We start from the raw sequence: 22,168 nt of genomic DNA, 5'->3' as shown, positions 1-22,168 counted from the left end.
GAAAACTATCCTTGCACGTTTTTTAAATGTACGTTACATAATAATTTGATTTTAACATCCAGACTTAAGATAGCTTGATGTCATTTCCAATACCGAAGTGTAAAAGAGAACGAAGTAATTGTTACTCCCGATCCGATACAGCACAAAAAAACAGATAAAGAACTCAATAATTAAAATAAAACAGAATAAATATAGCTTATATACATTGATTGTGTGTCTATAAAGTAGAGGACCGTGTGTAAAGAAGGCGACTCTGAAAGGAAATGATAAAGAAGAAAATTGATCAACATTTCCCTTATCAAGAAATGCTCCCAGTGGTAATCAGGTAGTCGTGTTGCAGGTACATTAACAGATCTGGGGAACAACGCGGTTATTTCCCGGTCTCTCGATATAAATGTCTTTGTTGCCAGTAGTGGGGTTCCCCGGCCGTTCCCTTCGTCCCAGTAACGCTGGAGATAAGCCAATGGGAATCCAGTGTTACCTGCCATCTCCCGAGGTTTCGGTGGCCGCCCCACCCCATTATCCGAACCCGGGTGTATTTAAAGCGAAGGTTGATAGATTCTTGATCAGAAAGGGCGTTCAGAGTCAAAGTAAATTTGATTATCAAAGTATATGTATGTCTCCTTATATAACCCCGAGATTCGTTTGCTAGTGGGCATACTCAATAAATCTATAGAATACCAACAATAACAAAATCAATGAAACGCCGTCCAATTAGGGCGTTCGACCAGAGTGCAGAAGACAACAAAATGAGCAAATACAGGAAGTTACGGGTGTCAAAGTTTACGGGGAGACGGCAGGAGAATGGGGTTGAGAGGGATAATAAATCCGCTATAATGGGTGGCAGAACAGACTCTTTGGGCCGAATGGCGTATATCTTTTATGATCTAAGTCTCACACGGAGAGGGAGCAGAATCCTCTAACCTTGCCAACAGAGAGACGTGAATAACTTTAGTATTCCAGTAACAGAGTATCACAGTTAAATCTGGACACTGTTTACTGTCAAACTGATCAGCAATTAATCAGATCCTAAGTAAAGTCATACATTAACTAAGAAATAATAAAACCCAAATTATAAATTTATTATACAACAGCTATTAATAGAGTCAACAATACCAACAAAAGTCAGATGTTTTTGATATGCTGATTTTTTTTCTAGCTGGGATAAACGTTCTTGAAAATAAGTATGCTACACATAGGATGTAAAAATGATGCAATTTCTGGAAAAAAAGTAAATACTTTATAACTGTTTAAAACGTCCAAAGTTATTTAATTGGCCTTGAGTTTGTGCTCATGACAACAGCTGAAAGAAAAGGTTCACAATTGCCAACAGTCCACAGAATGCAGAATGGAGAGAACGCTGAGTGTGGGCCACGGGAACAATCTGTGTAGTCACTGGGGTAGCCTGTGAGAGATCAATGTTTCCCTCGCATGCCTTGGCATCTGAGGTAGATTTCAGTGAAGACAATTGTATGGCTTTTTGATTATAATGATTTGAGGAGTTACTTTCCCCAAGCAGTAAGGCTGATCAACACCTCCACCCAGTAACCCCCCCCCTACACCTTCCACCACCACTATTTATCATTTCCTGTCAGAGTCACCTCATGTACAGACACTACTGTGCCTAGCGTCACATTATGGACATACAATCAATCTGGGTACAGTACTGTGCAGAAGTCTTGGGCAGATGTAAAAAAAATCTCTAAAATGAAGATGCTTTTAAAATAATGGAACAAGAAGTTTCTAAATATCAAAAATTTACTATAAAGAGCAGTAAACAGTAAAAGACTAAATCATATCAATATTCCGTGCACCCACCCTTTGCTTTTAATACTGCAACAATTCTCCCAGGTACACCATGGTACAGCTTTATAAGAAAATTGGCTGGTAGATTTTTCCAAGCATCTTGGAGAATTTGCCACGTTTCTTCAGCTGTCTCGCTTGCTCCAGCCTCTTGAGTCAGCCTCGGTAACGTTGAGATCAGGGCTCTGTGGAAACCATCCCATTTGAAACCATATAAACAATCTAGCGTGTGAAAATTTGTTCACAGTGCTGTATATGAGTTATCTTGTGTGTTTAAATTTGTGTTCTTTATCATTTTGTGTATTTTTTTTATTACTTTGGATCATGAGTAACCATGATCTCATTCTCCTTTACACTTGTGTACTGGAAATGACATGAAACGATCTTGAATCTTGAATGGTAACTTTTTTGTTCAGATGGAAAGTGCTGGAACTAGTCACAATGCTGTACTTTGCAAAGAAAATAAGCCAAACCTGAAGTATCTATTCTTAGTAAAGATGTAAACTTTCCTACAGTTGCTCATGACCTCCCTGAAAAGAATCCTTGATTAAATTAGTGTTGTTTTGCACGTACTGCAAGTAATAGAATCTTAAAGGATCTGCATCTAAAAGGTGAATGCTTAGAAGTTCAAATGTTCAAAAGTAACTTTATTTCAAAGTACATAGATGTCACCATATGCTATCTCATGATTCATTTTAAAGTGGGCATTCTCAGTAAATACAAAGACAACAGAATCAATGAAAAACTACACTCAAAGATGGACAACAAGCAATGTCAAAAGAAAGCAAACTGCAAATACAACAAAAACATAATAATAAAAAATAAGTAATAAATAATATTGCGAAACATAGAAACATAAAAAACCTACGGGATAATACAGGCCCTTCAGTCCACAAAGTTGTGCTGAACATGTCCCTAACTTAACCATCGCCCTCTACTTTTCTCAGCTCCATGTACCTATCCAAAAGTCTCTTAAAAGACCCTATTATATCCGTCTCCACCACCGTTGCCGGCAGCCCATTCCAGGCACTCATCAATCTCTGAGTAAAAAAACTTAACCCCGACATCTTCTTTCTACCTACTACCCAGCACCTTAAACCTGTGTCCTCTTGTGGCAGCCATTTCAGCTCTGGGAAAAAGCCTCTGACTATCCACACGATCAATGCCTCTCATCGTCTCATACACGAAGTTGAGTTGTAGAGATGTTGAAGGTGAGTCTATAGGTTGTGGAATTAGTTCAGTGTTGAGGTGAGTGAAGTTATCCACGCAGGTTCAGGATTTAAGCTTTGTGTTTGAATACATAGAGCTGTCAGAAACAATTTCCTTTAAAAGTGCACCACACTGCTGCTACAAAACAACTAATTTCACAACATATGACAGTGATAATAAATATAATAAATAAGATTCTGATTTATTTCAAAACCGCTACTATTTATTTAGGGAATTATCTACTTTCAGTAGCAATTTACACCAGTGCAAGACAAATTGAAAAGCATAAATGTGATAAATTCTGGATGCTGGATATTTCGAGCAACACACACAAAATGGTGGAGGAACTCAGCAGGTCAGGCAGCATCTATGGAAAGGAATAAACAGTTGACATTTTGGGCTGAGACCCTTCTTCAGGGCTGGAAAGGAAAAGGGGAAATGCCAGAATAAAAAGGTGGGGGAAAGGGAAGGAGGATAGTTAGAAGCTGATATGTGAAACCAGGTGGGTGGGAAAGATAAAAGGGCTGGAGAGGAAGAAATCTGATAGGATAGGAGAGTGGACCATGGGAAAAAGGGAAGGAGGAGGGGACACAGGTGAGAAGAGATATGCAGCATGAGGAACAGAAGAGGGAGATTTTTTTTAATATATTGGAAGGAGAAATCGATATTCATGCCATCAGTTTGGAGGTTACCCAGATGGAATATAAGGTGTTGCTTTTCCACCCTGGGTTTGGGCCTCATCATGGCACAAGAGGAGATCATGGACCGACAGGTTGGAACGGGAATGGGAATTAGCTGCTAGGCAGTTCTGCTTTGGTGGATGGAGCGGAGGTGCCCTGCGCAGCAGTGCCCTCAACTTACAATGGGTCTCACCAATAGAGAAGAGACAACAGACGCAATAGACAATCCCAGTAGATTCGTGGTGAAGTGTTGCCCAGCAACCTCTAGCTGCTTTGAAACTTTCACTGGAGACTTCCATCAGGCATTTCAGATAGGGACAGATACTGACCACAGTAAAACATGAGATATGCTAGCTACAGAATGTAGACCATTTGGCTTCTTAAGTCCTTCTTGTCATTCTATGAGATCTTGACAAATCAGTGACCTAACTCCAAATATTCTTTTCCGAATACTTCATCAAAAAAACCATGGATTAACAAAGATCGTGTTCTGTTCACAGAATCTGCTCTTATCCTGAATTTTCAACTGTTCCCCAGCTTTGCAATCCGGAGTACAGAGTATCTGATCCATGCCAATCATGATGCCCATCTGAGTGAGTTGCATTTGCCTATGTTTGGCATATATCCTTCTAAACCAGGGGCTCCCGACCTTTTTAATGCCACAGACTGATACCATTAACCAAGATGTCCCTGGACCCCAGGTTGGGAACCCCTGCTCTAACCTATCCTACCTATGTTCTTGTCTAAGTAACTTTCAACTACTGTTAATGTGCCCAGCTCAACCACTTCCTTTGGTGGATAGTTCCATGTATGGAGCATCTTCTGAGGGCTTTTTGAGAGGTTAAACAAAGACAGGATATGCACTGTTAATGGTGGGTCTCTATGGAGTGCTGATAAACAGAGCAGCCTTGGGGTGCAAGTTTGTAGTGGTAGCGCAGGTGAACGAAGTGGTGAGGAATGGATATGGTGTGTTTCTGTTCACTGGCTGTGAATATAAGACCAGAGAACTCGTTGCAACATCATTAAACATCGGTTGTTCTGTACCTGGAGTTCTGCGTACAGCTTTTGTCATCTAAGGAAGTGATTGTGATGGGGAGAGTGCAGAGAAGATTCATCAGGATGTTGCCGGAATTGAATCGTTTCAGTTTAATAAGGAGAAATAGTGCAGGCTGTGTTTGTTTTTTCCTGGAGGAGGCCAAGGCCTGATTTGATGGAGATGCAAAGGTGAGTTGCCTAAGACACAAGTTTATGTTCAAAACTTCAAAGTAAAATTTATTATGTGTCTATCACTATATACATTTTCTTGTGGACATACTCAATAAATCGATAGAACCATAACAGACTATTATTATTAATAGTTATTAACAGACTATTATCAACAACCTATTCAACTGGAGTGCAAATACATAAATGAGAAATAATAATAATAAATAGATAAGCAATAAATGTAGTGAACATGAGATGAAGAGTCCTTGAAAGTGAGTGTATTTGTTGTGGGAACATTTCAGTGATGGGACAAGTGAAGTTATGCCCTCTGGTTCAAGAGCCTGATGGCTGAGGGGTAGTAAGGAGAGAGGTTGGAAGTTTAGAGGGAGAGTTTCTTCACACAGGATGGTTGGAATCTGGAGTATGCAGTCCGATGAGTTGTCGGAAGCAGGTACACGCAATGACATTTCAGAAGAACCTCGACAAATGCTTGTTTTGTCAAGCTATGGAGGCACATCTAGCGTGGTCCAATTCGTGTGAAGTGAGGTTGCTGAATTACTTCAAAACCAAACTGATATGTCCCCCAGCCATTTAAAATTAGGTCCTTTTAATTTTTATTAATATCAGTTAATTTGCAAAAAGATTTTTTAGAAGATTAACTTTGTCACATGCACAATACATTGAAACATACAGTGAAATGTGAAACACATCATTTGCGTCAACGACTAACACAGTCTGCACATTGTACTGTAGACAGTCTGAAATTGCCACCATGCTTCCAATGCCAACAAAGACTGCTCACAACTTCCTTTCCCTAACCTAAGTTCTTTGGAATATGGGAGGAAACTGCTGTTCCTGGAGGAAACCCATGTGGCTATGGGGTGAACTTACAAACTGCTTACAGCAGCAATGGGAATTGAAATCAATCATTGATTGCTGGCACTGTAAAGAGATTGTGCTCACTGTTATGCTATCATACCATCCATGTTTCACCCCAGTCCTTTAAAAATAGATGATTTTAATTTGTATGAATGTCAGTTAACTTGCAATGTAAATTAATGTGGGTAAATGCTGTGCTGAAGTGCAACTGTCATCATCGATGTGATGGGCCAAAGGGCCTATTTCTGTATGACTCAGAGGTTTAGATCATTTGGCAGTGAAGGAATGGCAGTGTTTCCAGGATGGGATGTGACTGCAAGCTCAATTTTTCCCTCTTTGTTTTGCTTCTGCACCTGCTTTGGCATATTTTAAGAAAGACTTCCAGCTTTCTCATTAAAAAAAATTCTTCCGTCTATTTCATTAAGTATGAAGTTACTTCACGGAGGACTGAGCAGGACTGTATAGTTCTGAGTTATTTGGATTGATGATTGACAGAAACAACTGTGCAGAATCTGTGAGGTATTTAAAGGGAAGGTTTCCTTTTGTCGCAGGAATGAAATGCTCTACAGAAGTAGTGTTTTAATGCACCAAGACACCCAAATTAAGACGGATGGTTGGTACTTCTCTAATGTGAGGCATCCATGGGCCAGGACAGGATATCTAAACATAGGAAACGTACAGCATAATGTAGGCCCTTCGGCCCACAAAGCTGTGCCGAACATGTCCTTACCTCAGAAATTAATAGGATTACCCATAGACCTCTATTTTTCTAAGCTCCATGTACCTATCCAAAGTCTCTTAAAGGACCCTATCATACCTGCCTCCACCACCGTCGCCAGCAGCCCATTCCATACACTCACCATTCTCTGCGTTTTAACAAAAAAACAACTTACCCCTGACATTTCCTCTCTACCTACTCCCAAGACCCTTAAACCTGTGTCTTCTTGTGGCAGCCATTTCAGCTCTGGGAAAAAGCCTCTGACTATCCACACGATCAATGCCTCTCATCATCTTATACACCTCCATCAGGTCACCTCTCATCCTCCGTCGCTCCAAGGAGAACAGGCTGAGTTCAGTCAACCTGTCTTCATAAGGCATGCTCCCCAATCCAGGCAAAATCCTTGTAAATCTCCTCTGAACCCTTTCTATAGTTTCCACATCCTTACTGTAGTGAGGCGACCAGAACTGAGCACAGTACTCCAAGTGGGGTCTGACCAGGGTCCTATATAGCTGCGACATTACCTCTCTGCTCCTAAATTCAATACCACGATCGACGAAGGCCAATATACCGTATGCCTTCTTAACCACAGCGTCAACCTGCGCAGCTGCTTTGAGCATCCTATGGACTCAGACCCCAAGATCCCTCTGATCCTCCACACTGCCAAGAGTCTTACCATTAATTCTATATTCTGCCATTATATTTGACCTACCAAAATAACCACTTAACACTTACCTGGCTTGAACTCCATCTGCCATTTCTCAGCCCAGTTTCGCATTCTATCAATGTCCTGCTGTAACCTCTGACAGCCCTCCACACTATCCACAACACCCCAACCTTGGTGTCATAAGGAAACATACTAACCCATCCCTCCATTCCTCATCCAGGTCATTTATAAAAATCACAGAGAGTAAGGGTCCCAGAACTGATCCCTGAGGCACACCACTGGTCACCGACCTCCATGCAGAGGTCTACAACCACTCTTTGCCTTCTATGGGCAAGCCAATGTCCCCTTGGATCCCATGCCTCCTTACTTTCTCAATAAGTCTTGCATGGGGTACCTTATCTAATGCCTTGATGAAATCCAAATACACTACATCTACTGCTCTTCCTTCATCGATGTGTTTAGTCACATCCTCAAAAGATCCTCAAACATGAGGAAATCTGTAGATGCTGGAAATTCAAGCAACACACACAAAATGCTGGTGGAACGCAGCAGGCCAGGCAGCATCTATAGGAAGAAGTGCTGTCGACGCTTCGGGCTGAGACCCTTCATCAGGACTAACTGAAAGAAGAGATGGTAAGAGATTTGAAAGTGGGAAGGGGATCCCACCAAAGTATAGAAGGGATAAGGTTCCCCTTGTCCTCACCTACCACCCCACCAGCCTCCAGGTCCAACATATAATTCTCCATAACTTCCGCCACCTCCAACGGGATCCCACTACCAAGCACATCTTTCCCTCCCCCCCTTCTGCTTTCCACAGGGATCACTCCCTATGCAACTCCCTTGTCCATTTGTCCCTCCCATCCCTTCCCACTGATCTCCCTTCCAGCACTTATCCTTGTAAGTGGAACGTGCTACACCTGCCCTTACACTTCCTCCCTCACCACTATTCAGGGCCTCAGACAGTCCTTCCAGGTGAGACGACACTTCACCTGTGAGTCAGCTGGTGTGATATACTGCGTCCAGTGCTCCCGGTGTGGCCTCTATATATTGGTGAGACCTGATGCAGACTGGGAGACCGTTTCGCTGAACACCTACGCTCGGTCCGCCAGAGAAAGCAGGATCCCCCAGTGGCCACACATTTTATTCCATGTCCCATTCCCCTTCTGATATGTCTATCCATGGCTGCCTCTTCTGTCAAGATGAAGCCACATTGAGGTTGGAGGAAAAACACCTTATATACTGGCTGGGTAGCCTCCAACCTGATGGTATGAACATTGACTTCTCTATCTTCTGTTAATGCCCCTCCTCCCCTTCTTACCCCATCCCTGATTTATTTATTTCTCCCTCTTCCCCCCTTTTTTTCTTTTGCTCTTTTTTTTCTCTCTCTGTCCCTCTCACTATCCTTGCCTGCTCTCCATCTCCCTCTGGTGCTCCCCTCCCCCTTTCTTTCTTCGTAGGCCTCCCGTCCCATGATCCTCTCCAGCTCTGTATCCCTTCTGCCAATCATCTTTCCAGCTCTCAGCTTCACCCCACCCCCTCTGGTCTTCTCCTATCATCTCCCGCTCTCCCTCCCACTTTCAAACCTCTTACTATCTCTTCTTTCAGTTAGTCCTGATGAAGGGTCTTGGCCCGAAACGTCGACAGTGCTTCTTATAGATGCTGCTTGGCCTACTGTGTTCTACCAGCATTTTGTGTGTGTTGTTCAAAAGATCCTAGCTGGCTGTTAGACCAGCTGACCAGTGTGGGTGAGTTCTGGTTGCCCCCCCCCCCCCCCGCCCCACAAGGGTCAGTGAGTTGTTAGCAGGTTCCAGAGTGGGAGTTCAGCCCGTGCAGTAGGAAGGAAACCTGATGGGTTCGCAAATGAGTGAGATTGGAGTTTATGGCTTGATATTCAGGATCCTGTCATAGGTGAGCCTGGAGTTTGTTTGAGACCTCGTGTTCCGCAATGGGTTGGTTCTGGGGTTGATTGCGGGGCCTGAGGGTGAATGGAAATCCAGAAAGTGAGGCTCGTTGACCAGAAATCTGAGTCTGTGCATCTCTGCGAGTTCCCTGTGATAATCAAAGGCCCAATGTCTGTGAGCCCGTGTCTGCTGGAGGCCAAAGAAAATGGTCTGTCCGGGGTATGTGTGTGGGGACGGGGTGTTGTTATTCTACCGAGCATTGTGGCTATGCTATGCTGGTGCTGGAATGTGGGCTTGCAGGCTGCCCCCAGCATACTCGCGGGTGTGTTGGTCATTAATGCAAGCAGCACGTTTCTCTGTATGCTTTGATGTACATGTTATTAATAAACTTGAATCTATCGTGATTAGGAAATGTACCTTGATGTACCATATTGCAGATTAGTATGTGCAGAGTAAATCTGTAATTTTGTTAACAATATTCCTGTTCTAGAGCTGAGTTTGCAGCTTACTGTTAGGGTGAATCATGCTCTCAGTATTTGTATATTTATTTTTAATTTTTCTATGATCATCTTTTGCACATTGGTTGGTTGTGCATAGTTTTTCATTGATTCTGTTGTATTTCTTTGTTCTGCTGTGAATTCCTGCAATCTCAGGGTGGTATATGATGACATGTATGGATTTTGATAATAAATTTACTCTGAACTTGGAGCTTGAAGTATCCGGTCACAGGATCTGATTGCATCGGACACTGCCTGTGGCTTGCAGTTCCCCTCCTGACAGTCAGACAGACAGACATGCTTTATTGATCCCTAGGGAAATTGGGTTTCGTTACAGCCGCACCAACCAAGAATAGTGAAGAAACATAGCAATGTAAACCCAGAAATAATTAAATAATAATAAGTAAATTATGTCAAGTGGAAATGAGTCCAGGACCAGCCTATTGGCTCAGGGTGTCTGACACTCCGAGGGAGGAGTTGTAAAGTTTGATGGCCACAGGCAGGAATGACTTCCAATTAAGCTCAGTGTTACATCTCGGTGGAACGAGTCTCTGGCTGAATGTACTCCTGTGCCTAACCAGTACATTATGGAGTGGATGGGAGTCATTGTCCAAGATGGCAGGCAACTTGGACGGCATCCTCTTTGCAGACACCACCGTCAGAGAGTCCAGTTCCACCCCCACAACATCACTGGCCTTACGAATGAGTTTGTTGATTCTGTTGGTGTCTGTTACCCTCAGCCTGCTGCCCCAGCACACAACAGCAAACACGATAGCACTGGCCACCACAGCCTGACCAGTGTGGTGCAGCAGTGAGAGCCACCTCACGTTACATCCAGCTTGGGTTGTGCCTATAGATCAGCTCGATTTTCATCATCTCCAAGTGCTCGTGATCAGAGACCTTTGGAAGCAGTTGAAAAATGTTTACATAATTTAAAAAAATTATTATTGTGCAAATCAACTGACATTAATACAAATTAAAGATTATTTGTAACATGTACATCATCCTTTGTGTCAATGACCAACACAGTCGAAGGGGGCTGTCTACAGTTGTCACCATGTTTCTGATGCAAACCTAACACTAACCATCAGCCTTTGGAATATGGGGGGAAGCACATGCAGTCTGGAGGAGAATGTACAAACTCCTTACAGATGGTGGAGGAATTGAACCACTGTAAAACTTTGCTCTAACTGTGCCACCCATATTAAAATGGCCTATCTTTAGGAGAGTGGAGGAATTCATCAGTTCAGTTTTGAAGAAACCTTACAGCCTCATTTCAGAGGAATTGAGCAATGCTGATAACATTGATGGGCTGAATATAGTCTCTGATCCCTCGGGTCATCCCTCAGCTCTGGTGAGACAGGGACTATAAGACATAGGTCATTTTTAGTCTGCTTTGCTATTCCACCATGGCTGATTTATTATCCTTCTCAACCTTATTCTCCTGCCTTCTCCCTATAGCATCTGATACCCTTACTAATTGAGAACCTTTCAACCTTGGCTTTAATTACACACAAAGACTTGGCCTCCGCAGCCTTTGTGGCGATGAATTCCACAGATTCATCACTCTCTAGCTAAAGAAATTCCTCCTCAACTCTGTTCTAAAAGGGTGTTATTGCATTCAAAGGCTGTGCCGTCTGGAACTAGACTCCCCCACCATAGGAAACATCTTCTCTTTGTCCTCTCTTATTTGATAGGTTTCAATGAGATCCCACCCTCATTCTTCTAAACTCCAGCAAGTACAGGCCCAGAGCCATCAAGCACTTTGTTAACCCTTTCATTCTCAGAATCATTCTCCTGAGCCTCTTTTAGAGCCTCTCCAAAACCAGCACTCTTACTTAGATAAGGCACCCAAAGCGGCACACAATACTCCAAATGCAGTCTGACCAATGTGCTCAGCTCAGTCAGAGTTGCAGTTAGCTTCACTGAGAATCACTAGCTGCCATCTTGCTGTTGGATCTCAAATTTGAAAAAATTCAGTACAAACATTTGTTATTATAATATTTAATTGTTTGGAACTATGTACTAAGATATACAGAAACTTTCTGAACATTGTCGATTGAAAAACAATAAAAATGGTAAAAGAAAATATCTAATTTACAAGCCATTGAATAAATCCTAAAATTTAATCCTTTCCTTTCTGAAGTAAATTTTCAAAGTAGTGAGTGTAATTAAATGTGGGGTCAGATTTTATTTCAAGAGAGTGTGGAACAGGCCATTCTGGCCCAATGAGCCACATCACCTAGCAACCTAATTCTTATTTCACCCTAGCCTAATCACAGAACAATTTACAATGACTGGTTAACCTATAAACCAGTACATCTTTGGAATGTGGGAGGAAACCAGATCACCTGGAGGAAACCCACATGGTAACGGGAAGGATGTACAAACTCCTTACAGACAGCATCAGAATTGAACTCTGAACTCTGGCACCCCAAGCTGAAATAGTGTCATGCTAACCATTACTCTACAGTGGCATTTTGCTGTGATGTTAATGCTGAAGCTTCTGACTATGATTGGTGATTGTGTGCGGTATGGTACAGGTACACAGTTGAGTTCAGATTTCAATGTTCTATCATTATGTTTAGGAAAATGGTATCTCAGTGCTTCTCTGTAAAACCTGTGAAGATTTCAATGCTAATGGAAGGACAATATGTTTTTAAATCAAGATGCTGTGTGAGATGAAGTAGAGCTTGCAAATTGTCATGTTCATGAGGGTACGCAGCCTGCCACATTCCCTCCATTTTCTTTAAAGCTGCATTAACCAACTATTGCATTGAGCAAGAAATTTTGACATGACATATAAACAGTGCAGCACTTTAAATGTTTTTATTGTTATATGCAAACTATGAATATTTAGATTGTGAATTGAAACACCACATACTCTTGATTTTATTTATTAATAACTGGTGTAATGAAATACAGCACAACAAAGAAAATATTTCATGTTCTGTAAACTTTTAAACTTAGCATTGTAGCTGAGTGAGCTTGCAGTTTGTTAAAAATGAGCTACTGATTTCCATTCTGTGTTTATTGTTACAATTTGTAATTTACAATGAGGTGCCATCTCATTGGCTCTTCACTCAACCCTGGAATATCTGGGCAGAAAAGATGCGTACATCAGGATGCTCACCATCGACTACAGTTCAGCATTTAATACCTTCATTCCCTCACATCTAACCAATAAGCTCCAGGACCTTGGCCTCAATACCTCCTTGTGAAATTGGATCCTGGATTTCCTCGCTTGTAGTCCCCAGCCAGTTTGGATTGGTAACAACATCTCCTCCATGATCTCCATCAGCACAGGTGCACCACACGGCTGAGTGGTCAGCCCCTACTTGCTTTACACTAGTCACACTAGTGACTAGTGACTAGTGTGCGGCTAAGCACAGCTTCTATACCAAGTTTGCTGATGCCACCAATGTTGTGGGCCAAATCAAAGGTGGTGCTGAATCAGCATATAGGAGAGAGATTGAAAATCTGGCTGAATCGTGTCATAACTACAACCTCTCAGTCAATGTCAGAAAGAGCAAGGAACTGGTTATATATTTCTGGAGAGGGAAACCAGAGGTCCATGAACCAGTCCACATCGGAGGGTCAGAGGTGGAGAGTTTCAGAAACTTTAAACTCTGAGGTGTTGCTATTTCGGAGGACCTGTCCTGGGCCTAGCATGTAAGGGCAATTACGAAGAAAGCATGACTGTGCCTCTACTTCCTTGAGAGTTTGCGGAGGTTCAGCATTACATCTAAAAATTTAACAAACGTCAGTAGATGTGTAGTGGTGAGTAGGTGCATCACAGCCTTGTATGAAAGCACCAATGTCCTTGAATGGAAAATCCTATAAAACACAGTGGATCTGGTCCTGAGCATCATGAGTAAAGCCCCCTTAACCATTGAACACACCTACATGAACCACTGTCGTAGAAAAGCAGCATTCGTCATTAGGGATCACTACCACCCAGGTCATACTCTCTTCTCATGGCTGCCATCTGAAAGAAAGTACAAGAGCCTCAGGACTCACACCACCAGATTCACGAATAGTTATTACCTCTCAACCATCAGTCTCTTGGACAACAGGTGATAATTTCACTGAACTTTACTTGCCCTATCATTGAAATGTTCCTACAACATCAATGAACTCATTTTCAAGGACTTTTCATCTCATGTGTTCTTTATTTATTACTATTTATTTAGATTTGCATTTGCACAATTTGTTGTCTTCTGTACTCTGGTTGAATGCTCCAGTTGGGTGGTCTTTCACTGATTTTGTTATAGTTGCTATTCTATAGAATTATTGAGTACCTCAGGATTATATACGGTAAAATATATGTTTTATTATAATCAAGTTTACTTTGAACTTTAACAAATTTATATTTTCAGTGTTTTAAAGTTCCAAAATGTTTCAAAGTAAAGGTTGTACTTGTATTAGAAAAATTATGGAATTCATAAACACAATTACAGTATTTAACAACTATATTAACATAGATTTCAAAATTATATTAACATTTCAAAATTATTTTAGCATAATTTCAAGTTATATTAAAATTAAGTATAAGCATCCGCAAAGGAAACAGCATTATGAAGGACCCCAAAGCACCCCTCATACAATCTCTTCTCCCTCCTGCCGTCTGGGAAAAGGTTCTGAAGCATTCAGGCTCTCACAACCAGACTATGTAACAGTTTCTTCCCCCAAGCTATCAGACTCCTCAATATCCAGAGTCTGGACTAACACCTTACCCTACTGTCCTGTTTATTATTTATTGTAATGCCTGCACTGTTTTTGTGCACTTTACACAGTCCAGAGTAGGTCTGTAGTCTAGTGTAGCTTTCTCTGTGTTGTTTTTTTACGTAGTTCAGTCTAGTTTTCGTACTGTGTCATGTAACACCATGGTCCTGAAAAACATTGTCTCATTTTTACTATGTACTGTACCAGCAGTTATGGTCGAAATGACAATAAAAGTGACTTGATTTGACTTGACTTGAAAATTCCGGCAATGTGGCAACAATGAATATGTGCATGGGAGAATGTCAGTTACTGTGTGGCCACACACCCGCACAGTTTAGAGGGAACAAGATTAGCCTGAAAACAAGATTATCTTTATCTTTGAAGAATGTAGTAAAGTTGATATTCCCAGAAGTATTTTTGCCTTTACCTTTGTGGGAAGTAAATAGTCGTCAAATTCCATTGCAATGAATGCACGCGTGTCAAATTCAACTGAGTGAGGAAGCTTTTTTTATTGAAAGACAGAGAAAAATCGGAACCTACTTCATATATAGAAGTGGATCTGAAATTGGAAAGTTTCTGATGACTGATGATTGTGAACATTTGCTGGTCTCTGAGATGTTTGACTGCTCAAACTTCAAGGTTACCTGGACAGCCTTCTTCTATTCCATTTCAGATTCCGGCTTATGTATCTCAAAACACTCAGTAAAACGTCTCATTTGTATTGACAACTGACACAACCAAGGACGTGCTGGGGGAGGGACAGCTTGCAGGTGTTGTCTCACATTCCAGCACCAACTTGACAGGGCCACAGTGCTCGGTTGAACAAAACAATAACAGCAAAAACAAAGACACATGAGATTCTGCAGATGCTGGAGAGCCAGAGCAACTCACACGAAATGCTGGAGGAACCGGCCGGTCAGGCAGCATCTATGGAAATAAATATACATTTGAAGTTTTGGGCTAAGACGTTTCATCAGGACTTCCATCAGTCCTTGATAAACGGTCTCAGCCCGAAATGTCAATGGTTTATTAATTTCCGTAGATGGAGCCTGACCTGCTGGGTTCTTCCAGCTTTTTATATGTGTTGAACAGCCAAAACAAGCACCTTTCCCAGCCTTCAGCACCCACCTCCTGATGCACACAGACAGGCTTCTAACCCCATTACCCCCTTCCATTCCAGGCTGTAACTAGAGTGATGTGGAAACCTTTTGATTAAAGGCCAACGTAACTGATCGGTCAAATGAAGCTTGATTTCCTGGCAGTTGGGCACTGGGATCTTAGTTTCATCCACCACACTGCTGACACTGTGCCTCTGGAGTGTGTAACGGTTCTTGTCAGGAACCAAGGCTGTGCTCAGACCCAACCCTGGCACATGCTGATATTCAGGGATGTTGTGTAAGTACCATGAATAATTAAATCATTATTAATAAGTCATTAAAATTTGAGCTTCATGTAAACACTAAGAAGGGATTGAAAAGACTAAAACATAATGGGGTGCCACAGCAGCATTGTGGTTAGCGTGACAGCTCTGGCTGTTCCAGAGTTTGCAGTTCAATTCCAGTGCCATTCCGTAAGGAATCTGTACATCATCCCTGTGGAATATGTGGGTTTTCCCTGGAAGCTCCAGTTTCCTCTCTCAGTCCAAAGACAGACCAGGTTGGTTAATTGTTCGTTGTAAATTGTCCTGTGATTAGGTTAGGGTTAACTGGATTTGTTGGCGGTTGCTGGGGTGACGTGACTTGAAAGGCTGGAAGGGCCTATTCCACACTATATTGCTAAATAAGTAAGTAAGTAATAGCTCTATTTCTAAACATTTTAAATATGTATTTTCACTGACAAGTGGGCCCAGCTCTTGATTGGGTAACATAGCGGTTAGCATGATGCTATTACAGCTCAGAGTGAATTCCAGTGCCTCCTGTAAGCAGTTTGTATGTTCTTCCCGTCAATCACGTGCATTTCCTCGAGGTGCATTGTTTGCTTCTCACAGTCCAAAGATGTACTGATTTGTAGGTTGATTGGTCATTGTAAATTTTCCTGTGATTAGGGTAGGGTTAAACAGGTGGGTTGCTGGGCGGTCCAGCTCATTGATACAACCTGTTCTGCTCTGTATCTCTAGATTAAAATAATTCATAGTTATTGAGGCTCGGTGCAGGAGGGAAGTATTGTGCTATAACCAGTGGCCTCCATCAGAATGTTCTCTGCGACCTTAAATGTCCCACGTCTCTTCTTCCCATTACTCATTCACACTCAATACTGTTCATTCAGTTACCCTACACTTGTTGACTTGCTTCTATTTGAGCCCTGGTTCATTTCTACTTCTGCCTGTAAGGTGTTTGTGTGTTCACATTCCAAACATGTACAGGTTTGTAGTTTAATTGTACGGTAATTGCACAGTGTGGACTTGTAGGACTGGAAAGTCTTGTCAACGCGCTCTATCTCTAAACAAAAATAAGTTTTTATTCTTGCTTTCAAGCTCCTTCATAGACACACCTTTTGACAGATTCCTCCAGCATTATAAACATCCATGATATCCCTGCTTATTGAAACCGCACATCTCTAATTTTATCAATCTACCGCTGGCACTTGTGCTGTAAAGTCTGAAATTTCTTCCCACCTCAGAATGTAAGTTACTGTTCACTGCTGCAGAATTTTATCACTTCTCTTTTTACCAGTGAGGCAGAGAGTGACTTTGACTAAATCAGATACAAAAGGAAATAGAACATAAATAGGAGCAGGAGTAGGCCATCTTAACTGGCCTGTCGAACCTGCTCCACCATTCAATAAAATCATGGCTTATGGCCATGAGCTGATCTCCACTTTTCCCCACAACCCTTAATTCCCCTACTATGCAAAAATCTATCCAACCTTGTCGTAAATATATTTACTGAGGTAGCCTCCACTGCTCCATTGGGCAGAGAAATCCACAGATTCACCACTCTCTGGGAAAAGCAGCTGCTCCTCATCTCCGTCCTAAATCTACTCCCCTGAATCTTGAGGCTATGTCCCTTGGTTCTACTCTCACCAACCAGTCGAAACAACCTTCCTGCCTCTATCTTATCTATCCCTTTCATAATTTTATATGTTTCTATAAGATCTCATCTCATTCTTCTGAATCGCAGTGAGTACAGTCCCAGGCATCTCAATCGCTTCTGATAGTCTAACCCCTTCATCTCTGGAATCAACCTGGTAAACCTCATCTGCATCGCCTCCAAAGCCAGTATATCCTTCCTCAAGTAATGGTCCAGAACTGCATGCAGTACTCCAGGTGTGGCTTCACCAGTACCCTAATTAGTTGCAGCATGACCTCCCTGCTCTTCAATTCAATCCCTCTAGCAATGAAGGCCAACATTCCATTTGTCTTCTTGACAGCCTGCTGCTCATGCAAACCGAACGTTTGTGATTCATGTGCAAGCACTCCCAAGTCACTCTGCACAGCAGCATGCTGCAGTACTTTTACTATTTAAATAATAATCTGATCTTTCATTTTCCTTTCCAAAGTGGATGACCTCACATTTACCAACACTGCACTCCATTTGCCAGAACTTTACCCACTCACTTAGCCTATCTATACCTCTCTGCAGACTCTGCACAATTTGCTTTGCTACTCAATGTAGTATCATCAGCAACGTTAGATACACTACACTCGATCCACTCTTCCAGGTTCTGCTTGGTAGCTTGATCCAAGATGATCTAGCTAATTGATTGTTGATTAATTGTTCATTAATTAGTTGATCATTAATTAAGCCATTGATTAATTGATCTTTGATTCTTTGATAAGTTGATCTTTGCATTGATTAATTAATCAATCAATCCATAGATTTATTAATTAATTGACCCATTGATCAATTAATTGTGAGGTAGCATGATTGTGTAACGGTTTACCTAATGCTTTACAGTGCCAGCTGTAAGATCAGATTTCAATTCCTGCCCACTGTCTAGGAGTTTGTACATTCTCTTCATGATCAGACGCTCCAGTCCCCTCCCATACTCCTAAGACTTACAGGTAGTAAATTGTGGGCATGCTATGTTAACACTGGAAACATGACAACACTTCTGGGCTGCATCCAGCACATTCTCGGTCTGTAGTCATTGACCCAAACAACACATTTCACTGGATGTCTCGTTGTATATGTGACAAGTAAAGCTAATCAAATCTGAATATTGCTTTTCAGGTTGGGGGCATGTACACTGCAGAGATCAGTGCCTCGTCTCCTGTTGTCTGTTATGTATATTTGTGATTTGGATGAGAATGTAGGTTACACGATTAGTAGATTTTCAGATGACACCAAAATTGGTGGTAGAGAAGACAGTGAAGAAGACTATCCAAGGGAATAGTGACAGATAGATGAAACAAGAAAGTAGGTTGTATCTGATTCAGATAAATGTGAAGTGATGCATTTTGGGAGACTAAGAGTATTGATAATGGCTGGGATCTCCCACCTTGTAAAGACACTGTCCAGAAGAAGGCAATGGCAAACCACTTCTGTAGAAAAATTTGTCAAGAACATTCATGGTCCTTTCTGCATTAGATTCAGAGTAACAATCATTTTTTCTCCTTTACACTTGTGTACTGAAGAATGACAATAAACAATCTTGAATCTTGAGATAGTAACCATTAGCTGATTTTCCTATCTCTACTTTAAACAAGATTGAAAGCCCAAGTTCTTTTGCTCTTGCCTTGAACCGTCCTGTAAATCTGTTGTCATTTTCACTTTTACCCCTTTATGTTATTTAAACTGCTCTGTTGAATGCAGAGTATCTGAACTTGGCTGGCCACACCAGCCAGTTTCACTTTAGGCACTGTCTGTTATCCTTTCACAATCGCTTCCATCACCTTTTTCTCAACATGCCAGCCTTATCTCCGCTGAAAGATGTTTATTGCTCAGCTGCAAAACCCTTTCCAAAAATCACTCATGTCCATGCTAGATAGACATGAGACTTAGGAGCAGAATTCAAGTGTATAGCCCATTGAGTCTACTCCACTATTCCAACATGTCTGATTTATTTTCCCACTTATCCCCATTGATGATTCTACCTATAACCTTTGGTACCCTTATTAAGTATCAATCTCAGCTTTAAATACATCCAATGACTCATCCTGCACAGCCATCTGTGGCAATGAATTCCATAGATTTACCACTCTCTGGCTAAAGAAATTCCTCCTCTTCTCTGTTCTAAAGGGATGTCCTTCTGTTCTGAGTCTGTGCCCCCTGGTCCGAGACTTTCCCACTATTGAAAATATCCTTTCCATATCCATTCTATCTAGGACTGTGAACATCTTCCAAATTTGCATTTTTCCAATTGTGTTTCCTCAAGCAATGTTTATTTCGCAGTAGGTTTCGATGTGTGTATTGAATCTGAATTTATTTCTCCTTCCAAACTGAGTAGTTTTAGCTAAAGCTACGTTTTCTGCAGATCTTTGGGAAATTTTGGCTGCCTCTACCAAGGATCAGTCAGGCTGATTAGTAACTTCTGAGCATGCAATGTTGGTGCCACGAGTTTGTCGACACTTTCAGGTTGCCCCAGCACATTCAGTACAGTTGAGGGTGCCGGTTTATATACGTCTCTGGAATCCGAATGGATATTGATTGAACATTGTGATCCGGTTGGCTGTTTCAAAACAGTATGAACCAGTATATAAGCTAGCATTCTGAGGAGACAACACTCTCAATGGCGCACTGATGTTAGCTTTGTGATCGGAGCCCAATATGTCTGCAAGCATTTTGCCAAGCTCTGCGATCAACCAAACTTCCTAATAGCCAACCCAATCTACTAATATTCCGCAATATTTCAAAGGTTACTTTTATCTCTCAGTTTCCTCTTAAATCTCAATGCAGAGCTCTTGTTCAAATTAACTTTGGAATGTCATTATATTTGGAAATCATAGGGAAGATTGGTGTGTATGGAAATACTGATTTTATTGACTGGAATGTTAATACAGTGCCTTGAAAATGTATTCAGCCCCCAATCCTTCGTTCACATGAGTGAGTATTACAACCAGGAATTTTTCTCAATTTAGCTGAGATTTTTTAGTTGCAAATTACATGCTATATTTTTTTTCACAGTAGAGCCCAAAAAAACAGAGAAAATGGCAAAGCATGAAAAACTAAAAATTCTAAATCTGAAATATCAGCAGTTCAAAAGTATTCATCCCCTTTTTCTCAGTACTTAGTTAAACCACCTTTCACAGTAGTATTTTTGGATAAGTCTCTATTAGCTTTGAACAATGTCATGGAACAAGACTTGCCCATTCCTTCTCGCAAGATTACTGAGTCTGTGGTAGGTTAGTTAGGGAGTGGCAGTGGACAGCAATCTTGAGATCTTGCCAGAGATGGTTCATCAGGGTAAGGTCAGGACTCTGTCTGATCTTTACAGTATCTTCTAAGTGACATTTTGAAAAGTCTTTCTGGGCAAAGGTATATATTTTTTAAGCAATACATGTGGCACTAAGCTAATATGGCACATCAGGCAGGTAGCACCATCTCCACTGTAAAGAACGGTGGAGGTAGCATCATGTTATGGGGATGCTTTAAAACAGCAGAGACTGGAAACCTGGGTCTGGATTGATGGGAAGATGAAGGATGTTAACCACAGAGAGAGCCTGGATAAAAACCTGCCAGCCTCTGCCAGAAAGCTTAAACTGGGGAATTTGTCTCATCTTCCAGCAGGACAACAACCCAAAGCACAGTGCCAGAGCAACCAAGGAGTGGCTTCAAATGGGGGAAAAAATTGATGTCCTTGAGTACCCCTGTCAGAGTCCTGACCTCGAACATCTTTGGCAAGACCTCAAGCTTGCTATCGACCACCGCTCCCCAACTAACCTGACACAGCTTGAGCAATTTTGCAAGGAGGAACTAGCAAATCTTGCCCCATCATGTTGTGCAAAACTGATGGAGAATTATCCAGAAAGACAACCTGCTATAATAAATGGGAGAGGTGGTTCAACTAAGTACTAATCGGGGGGGGGGGGGGGGAGAGGGTGGTCTGAAACAGACATTTCAATCTTTGAATTTTTAGTATTTCAAGCTTTACAATTTTCCCTATTGTGAAAAAAAGAGCATGTGATTCACAAATTAAAAAATCAGTTAAATTGATCAAAGCCCTTGGTTATAATACTCATTTATGTGAACAAAGGGTTGGAGGCGGAATACTTTTTCAATGCACTGCATAATAGAACATTACAGCACAACACCGTCTAATGCAGACCCTTTATCCTACTCTAACTCTTCCCTCTCACAAAGCTGTACCTTTTTCTCTCATCCATGTGCCTATTTAAGAGTCTCTTAAATGCTCTTAATACAGTCTTTGGTAATCCATTCTTTTTGTGTCTCTTAATAATCTTGTACACCTTTATCAAGTTGCCTCTCTTTCTAGCGATGGAGGATTTCAACCCTAACCCTAATGGTAGATTGGCAAAATCATGTTGGTGCTGGATCCCAAGAGATTTGTAGAACGCCAATAATGGCTTTTTAGAGCAGCTTGTGATTGAGCCCGCTAAGGGAAAAGCAATTCAGGATTGAGTGTTGAGTGATGAATTTGATTTGATTAGGGAGTTTAAGGTAAAGGAACCACTTGGAAGCAGTGATTATAATAGAATTCCCCACGCAGTTTGGGAGGGAGAAGATAACATCAGAAGAATCAGTTTTACAATGGAGTAAAGGGAATTACAGAGGTGTGTGAGAGCAGCTGGCCAAGGTTGATTGAAAGGAGACACTAGCAGGGATGATGGCAGAACAGCAATGGCTGGAATTTCTGGACAACTCAGAAGGCACAGGATAGATACATCCCAATGATGAAGTAGTATTCTAAATGGAGGATGAGGCAACCATGGCTAGCAAGGGAAGTCAAAGATAGCACAAAAGGATGAAAAGTGGGAAGTTAGA

The 22,168-nt window shown here is 41.6% G+C and overlaps 1 protein-coding gene across 12 annotated transcripts in view; it reads left to right on the top strand.

The window, feature by feature from the left end:
• wipf3 (WAS/WASL interacting protein family member 3) overlaps positions 1–22,168 on the top strand; it is a 103,110-nt gene that overhangs the window by 49,756 nt on the left and 31,186 nt on the right. For 4 of the 12 annotated variants that reach the window (XM_059945047.1, XM_059945038.1, XM_059945050.1 and 1 more), the window contains exon 2: positions 4,193–4,285. The exons of 6 other annotated variants lie outside the window; for them this stretch is intronic. The gene's annotated coding sequence lies outside the window, so the exon portion shown is untranslated. Of the gene's footprint in view, positions 1–4,192; positions 4,286–15,465; positions 15,681–22,168 lie in introns of all 12 variants that reach the window. 2 more of the 12 variants (XM_059945040.1, XM_059945046.1) reach the window with 2 other exon arrangements.

Source organism: Hypanus sabinus, chromosome 20 (genome assembly GCF_030144855.1).
Source record: "Hypanus sabinus isolate sHypSab1 chromosome 20, sHypSab1.hap1, whole genome shotgun sequence".
NCBI classification, from domain to species: domain Eukaryota; kingdom Metazoa; phylum Chordata; class Chondrichthyes; order Myliobatiformes; family Dasyatidae; genus Hypanus; species Hypanus sabinus.
Note: the sequence above shows the minus strand (reverse complement) of the source record. Positions and strands in the feature narration are given on the sequence as shown.